The sequence below is a fragment of the Elephas maximus genome, chromosome 11, assembly GCF_024166365.1.
Source record: "Elephas maximus indicus isolate mEleMax1 chromosome 11, mEleMax1 primary haplotype, whole genome shotgun sequence".
Classification (NCBI taxonomy): Eukaryota; Metazoa; Chordata; class Mammalia; order Proboscidea; family Elephantidae; genus Elephas; species Elephas maximus.
Window position 1 is genome coordinate 41035171 of NC_064829.1, and position 11433 is coordinate 41046603.

General features: G+C 36.8%; 1 pseudogene; it reads right to left on the reverse strand.

The window, feature by feature from the left end:
* Window positions 1-8279: 8279 nt before the first annotated feature.
* On the reverse strand, window positions 8280-8748 carry LOC126085721 (ubiquitin-40S ribosomal protein S27a-like; annotated as a pseudogene).
* Between the last annotated feature and the right edge of the window lie 2685 nt (window positions 8749-11433).

Here is an 11433-nt window from a genome sequence, read left to right on the forward strand (position 1 = left end):
AGTAAGTGAGACTAAGTCTTGACATTCTTGCTTCTAAGGAGTGCTTTGGCTGTACTTTTTCCAAGACAGATTTGTTTATTCTTCTGGCAGTTCATGGCACATTCAATATTCTTCAACAACATCAAAATTCAAAGACATAAATTCTTCTTTGGTCTCCGTTATTCACTGTCCAGCTTTCACATGCACATGAGGAGATTGAAAATACCACATCTTTGCTTTTCAACAGTTCGAAGAGGTCTTTTGCAGCAGAATCACCCAATGTTAATACATCATTTGATTTCTTGACTGCTGTTCCCATGGGTGTTGATTGCGGACCCAAGTAAAATGAAATCCTTGACAATTTCAATCTTTTCTTTATTTATCATGACATTGTTTATTGGTCCAGTTGTGAAGATTTTTTTTTCTGTATGTTGAGGTATAATCCATACTGAAGGTCGTAGTCTTCAATCTTCATCAATAAGTGCCTCAAGTCCTCTTCACTTTCAGTAAGCAAGGTTGTATCATTTGCATATTGCAGGTTGTTAATGAGTCTTCTTCCAATCCTGATGCCAAGTTCTTCACATAGTCCCTCTTCTTTAGGCAGGGTAAAGAACCAACCTAGGTACATGAGAGTCAAACTTGTAAAGAACAAAGAGAAATTTTAAAAGCAGCTAGAGAACAAAATGATTTATCAAATAGCAGGAAAAAAATGAGGCTAAATCAGACTAGCCTCTCATCAGAAATAATGAAGTGCAGGATAAAATTGAATGTCATCTATAAAATACTGAAAGAAAAAAAACAACTGTCATACAGAATTCAATACGCAACAAAACTATCCTTCTAAAACATGGTTAAAATAAAGACAATTTTAGAAAAACAGGTTTGAGAGAATTTGCCATCAGATGAACTTCATCAGAAAACATGTTAAGAAAATTCTTCACACTTAAAGGCAATGATACCAGATGGAAAAAAGAATCTAAAGGAAACCAGAAATGATAAATAATTAAGTAAATGTAAAAAACTTTTTTTTCCTTTTCTTAATTTCTTTAAAAAGAAAAACTGACATTTAAAACAAATATAATAACATCTTACTGTGTGGGAAAAGGACTTGAATAGACATTTTACCAAAGAAGATATACAAATGACCAGTAAGTACATGAAAAGATATTCAAAGTCATTAGTCATTCAGACCACCAAAGCCATTGCCATCAAATAAATTCTCACTGATTGCAACCTGCTAGGACAAAGTAGAACTGCCCCCTAGAGCTTCCTAGGCTGTAATCGTCACCAAAGCAGAGTGCCACATTTTTCTCCCCCAGAGCCACTAGTGGGTTCCAATCGCTAACATTTTGTTTAACAGTCAAGCATTTCACCACTGTGCCACTGTGGTTCCTGTTCCATTAGTCATCAAAACTAGGGGAAGATTGATGACAAGCATCTTCCCACAGAACCTACGGAGAGAGAAAGTCTTCCCCTGGAGCTGGCATCCTGAATTTGGACTTCTTCCTAAACTGTGAGAGATTAAATTTCTCTTTGTTAAAGCCACTGACTTGTGGTATTTCTGTTATAGCAGCACTAGGTAACTAAGATACCAGCAATTCAACTCCTAGGTTTATGTCCAAAAGACTTGAAAGCAGGAGTCAGATATTTGTACACCAATGTTCATTGCAGCATGCTTCACAATAGCCCAAAAAGTAGAAAAAACCCGTTTCCATCAATAGATGAATGGCTAAACAAAATGTGGTATATCCATATAGTGAACTATTACTCAGCATTAAAGAGAAATAAAATTCTGATACATGCTACAGCATGGGTGAATTTTGAAAACATTATGCTGAGTAAAGTAAGTCAGACACGAAAGAACAAATATTGTATGACCATACTTATATGAAACATCTAATAGGCAAATGCATAGAGACCAAAATTTATTAGTGGTTACCAGGGTGAGTGGGAGGGGGAAATGGAGAGTTATTACTTAAGTGGTACTGAGTTTCTGTAGCCAATAGTGAAAATCTTTTGGAAACAGGTAGTGGGGATGGCTACAAAACATGGTGAACATAATTAATGTCATTGCATTGCACACATAAAATGGTAGAAATGACAAATGTTTTGTTATATATATTTTATCACAGTAAAAAATTCAGTGGATAATTATTTCATGATACATGAAAGTTATATGAAATTCAAATTCCATGTCCATAGATAAAGTTTTATTGGAACACACACACACAAAGAGAATATACTGTATGATTCCATTTACATGAAGTAACAGCAACACTAATCTGTAGTTATAGAAATCAGAACAGTGGTTATCTGAAGTTGTTGAGGATGACTAGAAGGGGACACAAAGAAGCTCTCTGAGATTATGTAAATGATTCATATCTTGATTGTTGTTTATTAAAGTTTATTAAAACTATGTGTACACTTAAGATGTATGCATTTAAATGTACATAAATCATCCTTAATTAGAAGGAAAGGTTTCTAAAGTGAGTTAAGCTACTGTCTTTCTTCTTCTAAATAATTTGAATCAGTTTGGAAAAGTGCATTGGTAAAACTATGTGAGCATGATTTCTTTTTAGGATTAGGAATTTTGACAAAACAATTTAAATTTGTGCTTGTTTTTGGTCCATACAGATTTACCGTTTTTCTTTTGCAGTTAATTTACTCCATTATCTCTAAATTTTTGCCAGAAAATTCTTCATTTTTTTAATACGCATTGCCATCAAGTCAATTCCGACTCATAGTGACCCTATACAACAGAGTAGAACTGTCTCATAAAAATAGGGTTTCCAAAGAGCAGCTGGTGGGTTCAAACGATTAGCTTTTTGGTCAGCAGCTGAGCTCTTATCCACTATGCCACCACAGCTCCTTTTTTTTTTTTTTTTTTTGATAGAGACACCTAAATAAACATGTTTTTATATTTAAAAGAAATGAGTCTCTACTGTATTTAATGTGTCTCCATTTTGGTGCCAAATATTGTTTATGTTTGACTCTTCTATATTGTTTTTCTTCTGTTAGGACCAGCCTTTTGATCTTCTTCATTCTCTCTGTTGTTTCATTACTTCCTGCTCTTACCTTTATTGAGTCCTTCCTTTCTTTTTTTAAGACATGCTAGTGTTCGTTTTCTTGTTTCCTTAGTTAAACAATTAATATATATTGAATCAGTTGCTACGGAATGATTCCATTCAAGACCATTAGGTACTAGTAATAAGTGTTGAAGGAGCCCTGATGACACAATGGTTAAGCATTCAGCTGCTAACCAAAAGGTTGCAGCTCAAACCCACTGAGTTTCTCTGCAGGAGAAAAGACCTGGAGATCTGATCCTATACAGCCTAGGAAACCCTATAGGGCAGTTCTACTCTGTCATATAGGGTCATGATGAGCTGGAATCAATGCAACTGCACACAACAGCAACAACGTGTATGGGAGGTACATGGAAATTCCAGAAAGAGGGATTATTTACCAATATAACAGACCGTGAATACTCAGTGCCACAAAAGACATCATTCTGAGTTCACAAGGTTGAGATACTTGTGGACCCTAAGCAATAAGGACTTAGCCAGGGACGAACCAGAAAAACCATAGGGTGGAAGCAAGGGACTAGTGGATGAACTCTGATAGTTCCCAAGTGTTGATCACCAGCCAGTTTCAAATGATAAGGAGGAACCAGCATGGGAGAAAGGCCTGCAGCTGGCTAATGGGGAAGTTAGTACATAAAAAGGTGCCATCCTTTCAACTACATTTTCTGTATGATTTCTTGGTCTCACACTAAAGCCTCAGTATTATATTTTACTCTACTTTATTGTACATTTCCTCCTCCTATAGTATCTGCAGGCTCTGTCAAACTAAATTCCAAACTCTGATTTCCTCCACAAACGCTTAAATTGAATACATTTAAAAAACACACAAATCATCGAATAATCTTCTTCAAATCTCATATTCCTCCACTTTCTTTTGCAAGTAATAGAAACTAATATTCATAGTACCTACAGGTCAAGACCTTGGATTCACATTTAAAGATTCCCCCAAAATTCAGAGTCAAAAAGATGCAGAGCCATATTTAAAGACCTCTTGCTCCACCACTGCCACCCGACTCTGCTCAGCAGCCAATCTGTTGCCAAGTCATGTAGATGCCATTCTGTACCCCATAGTTTTGACAGATTAACGTTCCTAAAGCACAGCTCTAACCACATCATTTTCCTGCTCCCAAACCACTCTTCGCCTAGTGGCACATTACTTTAATTGAACAGGAGCATGAAAAAATAAATAGTCTCATATACTAAATTTATAATCCTAAATATAGCAATGGCAGTAATGTCGCAAGAACCCTGAATCATCACGGCATTGAAGGTTCAGAAAAGCATTGTGTACTATTAGGCCACTAATGAAGTGCAGTAGATAAATTCAGTTACAACCTGAAATGGCAGAAGTATAAGTAATGACAGCCTAGGGAATATGTAAACAGTCAAGTTTGCCCCTGACAAACTTGGGTTTCTATTTGTAAATTCTCAATATCGTCAAAGATATATCTAAATCGTGTTTGTGTGTGTGTGTGTGTGGAGAGAGAGAGAGAGAATTTCATTTATTTTGGGTAATCTATTTTGCCCACAGCAATGTTCATTGGCAGAAATACTTGATTTACAAGGACAAAGCATATATCACCTAGCAAATTCATTTGGGATAAAAGGGTTGCTCTATCTATAATAAACACATTACATCAGCTGAACTATAATATATATTTTTAATACTATACTCGTAAAGTTGGCCTACATTAGTGTTCCATGTTAAATAAAAGAAAAGGAAAAGGAAACGCAGAAAAAGCTACATATCCACTGAATTTTTGGAATAATAGAAGTCTCTTTAAGAGCAAACCATATTTGCATTAGTGCTGCTTCAAGTCATTGTTTTCATCGTCAGCTGAGCACCCTACACTGCTCAACAACTATTTTACTTCTCCCTTTTTAGCTCCCTTTCTCATTCTTACCACCACTACTCACCTCAAGCTCTTTACATAACTTGTAACCCCTTAACCACCTTACTAATCATTGAAGAAGTAAAGTGAGACTTCCAGCACAAACATCCTGAAATTTCTGCCATTCTTCCTCCAGAAAATTACATACACTGCATTCATCATCCTCTTCCGTCCTATACATGAGAATGACATAGTCTGTCTATTCCAGATCAATTCCTGTACTTGTGTTTTTCTTTTATTTTTATAAGTTTATTCTTATGGAAAATGTAATACCTACATATGTTAAAATAAGTTTTTAAAACTAAACTATAAAAATAACATCAGTGAAAAAACAAATCTTACACCAGCTCCTTAGTGCCCAACCTTCAAGAAATTTAATAACTTTTTTACACAAATAGGGGAATACTGTTTACCTTTTGCGCCCTTTCTGATCCAATATGCTCACTTCTTCCTGTATCTTCAGGCTGTGTTTTACATGCCCCCCCCCCAATAACTTCCTTTACTTGCACCTTAAATTTTTACATTCTCCAGTTTCCCATTATCATTATTCCCAAACTACACACTTTCACAGAATATATACATTATCTTGATTTTAACTACCGTCTATTGTTTGACATTTACAAACTTTTACCTTTCAGAAACTTAAAGCTTGCTTACAATTAACAAATCCAGCTCTTGCTGGATATGTCCACTTACGTTGTTGCTATTTTTGTTAGGTGCCATCAAGTCAGTTCTGACTCATAGTGACCTTATGTATAACATAATGAAACATTGCCGAACCTGTGCCATCCTCATCATCTTTGCTGTTTGAGCCCATTGCTGCAGCCATTATGACAATCCATCTCACTGAAGTTCTTCCTCTTTTTCGTTGACCCTCTACTTTACCAAGCATGATCTCCTTCTCCAGTGATTGATTGGTCCCTCCTGATGATACATCCAACGTAAGGGAGACAAAGTCTTACCATCCTCAGTTCTAAGGAGCATTCTGGCTGTACTTCCTCCAAGGCAGATTTGTTTGTTCTTCAAGAAGTTCATGGTATATTCAATATTCTTCGCCTATATCACCATTTGAATGTGTCAATTCTTCTTCTATCTACCTTTCTCATTGTTTAGATTTTGCACGCATCTGAGGCAATTGAAAATACTATGGCTTGTATCAGGGTACACCTTAGTCATCAAAGTGGCGTTTTTGCTTTTTAAGATTTTAAAAAGGCCTTTTGCTGCAAATTTGCCCAATGCAATATGCCATTTAATTTCTTGACTGCTGCTTCCATGGACAGTGACCGTGGATTCAAAAAGAATGAAGTCCTATACAACTTCACTTTCTTCACCATTTACCATGGTGTTGTTTATTGGTCCTGATGTAAGAATTTTTATTTTCTTTATTACATTCAGGTGTAATCCATACTGAAGGCCTTTTATCTTCATCAGTAAGTATTTCAAGTCATCTTCACTTTCAGCAAGCAAGGTTGTTTTATCAATTGCCTATTGCAGGTCGTTGGTGAGTCTTCCTCCAATCCTGATGCCACGTTTTTCTTCATATAGCCCAGCTTCTTGGATTTTTGTTCCGCATATAGATTTAAAGAATAAGATAAAAGAATACAACCCTGCCCACACCTTTTCCAATTTTAAACCATGCAGTATTCCCTTGTTCTGTCTGAACACCACCTCAGGGCCCACTTATACCTAAAATTTTAAACTGCCAAAACTGAAATTTTCTTTAGAAAATACCTTAGTCACAGGTTGTTGCTACCTGGTTTGGTGATTTTGGTATTATAGTCTCCTCCTTCCACTGGTCCCAAATAAGTACGCTTCCATTTTACTCGTGCCTGGCCATTTCTACCACTACCCATCTGTCAGTTGCCATACATGTTGCTATGATGCTGGATGCTATGCCACAAGTATTTCAAATACCATGAAGGTCACCCATGGTGGATATATTTCAACAGAGCATCCAGACTAAGGCAAACTAGAAGGAAAGGCCTGGTGGAAATTAGTTAATGAAAACCCTGTGGATCACAACAGGTTATTATCCAATATATGTCAGAAGAGGAGCTGCCCAGGTTGAAAGGCACTCAAAATACATAGTACCTACAACAATGGACTTGAGCATATCAATAACATGAAGATGGCATAAGACCAGACTTCATTTTTTTCTGCTCTACATGGGTTAGCCATGATTCAGAGCTGACTCAACAGCAACAACAATGACAAGTCATTTCCAAGTATCCACAAACACGATCTTTTCTAAACACATTCAGTCAATAAACCTGAATAATTTTGTCTTTCACGTTCAGGCCATTATATCTATCTATCATATTCTTTTGCTTAATATCCATTGACTAGGTACCCTTTAGAAATCTAGGATTTAGTAGGAAGGTAATACCTTAATCCTAATTTTTGCTTCTTGTTGTTTTTGTTAGTTGAATTCAGTCGATTCTGACTCATGGAGACCCCATGTGCTTAAGATCCCAATTTAAAATCCTGCTATAGCTGAGGCTTTGCTGCCTCTGGTTGTATCAGTTTCAACCTGGAATAGAAAAGTTGTTTTCTCCAACATTTAAGATTCAGGAATCTTAAAATTCAACTTTTAAAAAGCTACATTTTCTACCCTTTCTGCTTTTACACAGACTACCTCTCATCTGAGTTTACCTGTCTCTTGTAAGACATTGCTAAAAATTATTAAGAGATAACCATCACCTGGGAATCTTTTGAATTTTTCCACAAATGAGGCATAATAAGCTTCACTGAGCACAAAGTTTATTTGATTTTTTAAAAAAGGATAGAGGGTGGGCAATAACAGAGCAGGCCCAGCAACAACACCAGAAGTCTTGGGATTTCCAGACGTAACTTTTGGTTTTCAGACATTCCTCTCTCAGGACATGCATCCCATGAGAGACAAGACAATGTGGATGGAACAACCTAAGCTAAGAGAAGCCATCAGCTCTGGGATACTTTCTTCCTGGTGAATCACATGACTAGATAGTTACACCATCCCTCCAAGTGTTCTTGATTATCTAGTAGCATAGGCTCCTCAGCTGTGCTGCATTAGTCCCAATTCTTTGGGGCAGCTTTATCTCATCAATAACCAGAAAAAAAAAACCAAACCCATTGCCATCGAGTAGATTCCGACTCATAGCTACCCTATAGGACAGAGTAGAACTGCCCCCGTAGAATTTCCAAGGAGTGCCTGGTGGATTCAAACTGCCAACATTTTGGTTAGCAGCCATAGCACTTAACCGCTATGCCACCAGGGTTTCCATCTCATCGATAACAGTGATTATTTATTTATTTTCTTAGTTCATGTCTTTTATTAGCCCATACACAATTACATGTCTCCTGGTTTGTTGAAGCAATAGATCAGGCAACACTTGCTATAATAACATTTATCGAAGTGTCTGGCCATAAAAACTCCAGCACCACATTCATCTGAAGGGCGCTCCCAACAAAGGTAACTGAATTTTCCATTCTCGTCCATCTTGTAGTATTTTAGGTCAGCCAGCTTAACCTTCTTTTTCTTATGCTTATTCTTCTTGGGATTAGTGTAAGAAATCTTCTTCTTTTTCTTAGCACCAACACAAAGTCTCAACACAAGATGAAGCATGGATTCTTTTTTGAATGTTGTAGTCAGACAAGGTAGGTCCACCTTCCAGTTGCTTGCCAGCAAAGGTTAGACTCTGATCAGGAGGAATTTCTTCCTCATCCTGGATCTTGGCCTTTATATTTTCTATTGGATCCAAGGGTTCAATCTCCAGAGTGATGGTCTTCCCTTTTAGGGTTTTTATGAAAATCTGCATCTTGGCCATGGTTCCACCACAGATGACCAATATGAAAGAGCAGATACCATTGATTATTACTCAATCTCAATGAGGAAGAAAAAAAAGCTTTTTTGAATATATAGCATTTGACCAAATTCTCATTTACCTTGGATCCAGTATAGGTAATCTACTACCAGTTCCTTGAGTTAGTGTTGCAAGAGAATTCACCAAGGACCAAATCATCAGATGAAGCTTGAGAAAAGGCTACAGAGCCAGCCATTAACTTTTCTCTTCCACCGTTTCTCTTAACTCTCTAGTCCAGGTTAGTCCACAGTCCACGTCCTGGTTACAGGAAGCAACACTATAATTCACTAGTCAATGCACTTAAGAGAGATCACAAATTTTTACCTTGAAAAACTTAAGTCTGCTCTGCTCACTTCCCTGTCACCTCCAATCACCTAACATCATATTTTAGGGTCTGTTATTTGCTATTCCAAGAATCAGTTCTTACTGGGTAAATTTGCTTCCAACTGCAAATAAGAAAATGCCCAAATTACAGTGTACAATCAAAAGAATGGATAATTGTTCTTGCTGAACAATAGTCTGGACATAAGAGTATGCTGCAATTGGTTCAGCTGCTCAGTCATACCACTAATGCCCTATGTGCAGACTCTTTTCATTCAACTACGCATAACAATTTGGCTTACTTCAGAATTAGTGTCATTGCATTCATACTCAAGGCAGGAAAAACAGGGAAGGGACATTGCCCATGACTTCTGTCCTTTTTTCAGCAAAACATAAATTTTTCAATGAGCCCAAGCATATTTCATTGAATATCATTGAAGAAAAAATTAGCATTAGTGTTTAGAATCTCCATTTTTAGAAGGCTAAGGAAAAGTGGTGTTTGTAAAGGTATTGGTTAACTAATCAGCAGTATTTGCCACAGCACAAGGTCTCTAAAATTAATATCATTATTAGAGATTTCTCTGTCTTAGGCTGGGTTTTGGAGAGAACCAAAACTATATATAAGTAAGAGAAAGGGGGGGATTTATCTCAAGGAAATGGCTCTTGCAGTTGTGGAGGCTAACAAGTCTTAAAGTCCATCCATAGGTCAGGTGTCAGCTGGAGGCATCTCTTGACTCAAGTGGTTGCAGGAGCTGACAAACCCAGAATCAGCAGGTCAGACAGCAGGCTTCTGGCTCACAGAGCTGCAGAAGCCTGCAAATCCCATAGTCGGTAGGTCAGAGGACTGGCTGCGAGCTCAGAGGGCTGTAGAGCTGGTGAATCCCAAATCAATTGGGTCAAGACAAGCTGCAAAATTGGAAGTCAGGTGATGATGCGCTGGAAACAGGATCCTGAGCAAGCAAACAAGCTTTACAGAGTGTCCATATACATACTGTGTTCAGGCGACACCCCAGAAGAAATTTTCCTCACAGTTGATTGACTGATTACATCGGATTACATTAAGGAGATGATTACATTATATTACTTATGGGAGATCACAAAATGGAGAGAAGTTATAACAGATCACAAAATGGATTATAATTATATAATACTGAGAATCATGACCTAGCCAAGTTGGTACATAACTAAAATACTATCTAACAATGTATGACAACTTGTTGGCCTCACCCTCAGTCTACCTGCTAATAATTATAAACCTCCTTCAGGTGTCTAAATTAGCAAAAACAAATGTAGGTATGTGGAACAGTACTAAAATTGTATAAACTAGAATGTTAAATTGAACTTTATCTCTGAGTGATATCATTACGGTCAGTTTTTTTCTTTATTCTGTGTGCTTTTTGTGCACTTACCGAGTTTTCTACCATGAAAAATATTACTATTGAAATGCATCTTTTTATAGAATTGTATAGTTTCGTGTATAAATTGTGTAAATGTCAAGAAGTCATTACATGTATATATATATAGAGAGAGAGAGAGAGGGCCCTGGGGGCACAGATATTAAGCATTTGGCTGCTAACCAAAAGGTCAGCAGTTCAAATCCACCAGCCACTCCTTGGAAACCCTATGGGGCAGTTACACTCTGATCTATAGGATCACTATGAGTCAGAATCAATGTGAAAGCAATGTTTTTTTTTTTTTTAAATACATGTATAGAGAGAGATTGAATGAGAAACTAGTTCTCTTTATATATGTTTACAGAGTATACATATATATTATACATATGTACGTATACAGAGTTTATATGTATATATGTATATATACGGAAACCCTGGTGGCGTAGTGGTTAAGTGCTACGGCTGCTAACCCAGAGGGTCAGCAGTTCAAATCTGCCAGGTGCTCCTTGGAAACACTATGGGGCTGTTCTACTCTGTCTTATAGGGTCGCTATGAGTGGGAATCGACTCGACGGCACTGGGTTTGGTTTTTTTGGTATGCATATATACATATAAAAAAAATACATATATAGACAGGAAAATCATTTTTCACTAAATGTATATTAATATCTATAAATAAAAAATATATCTCTCTAAATATACATATTTATGTATATATCTCAATTTTCTCAGCACGATTACAACTTGAAATTCTAATTTAAGAATTTCTGTTCTTTATTAAAACTAAAATCAATTCTCATGGCCCAGATTTTATTTCTATGGTTAATAAAATTCAGAATATATGAAAGACACTGACACCCCTTTATGTGAGCTAAGATTCGGTATGGGTAATAAAAAAATTTACTAGAAGTTAGACTGCAGATATA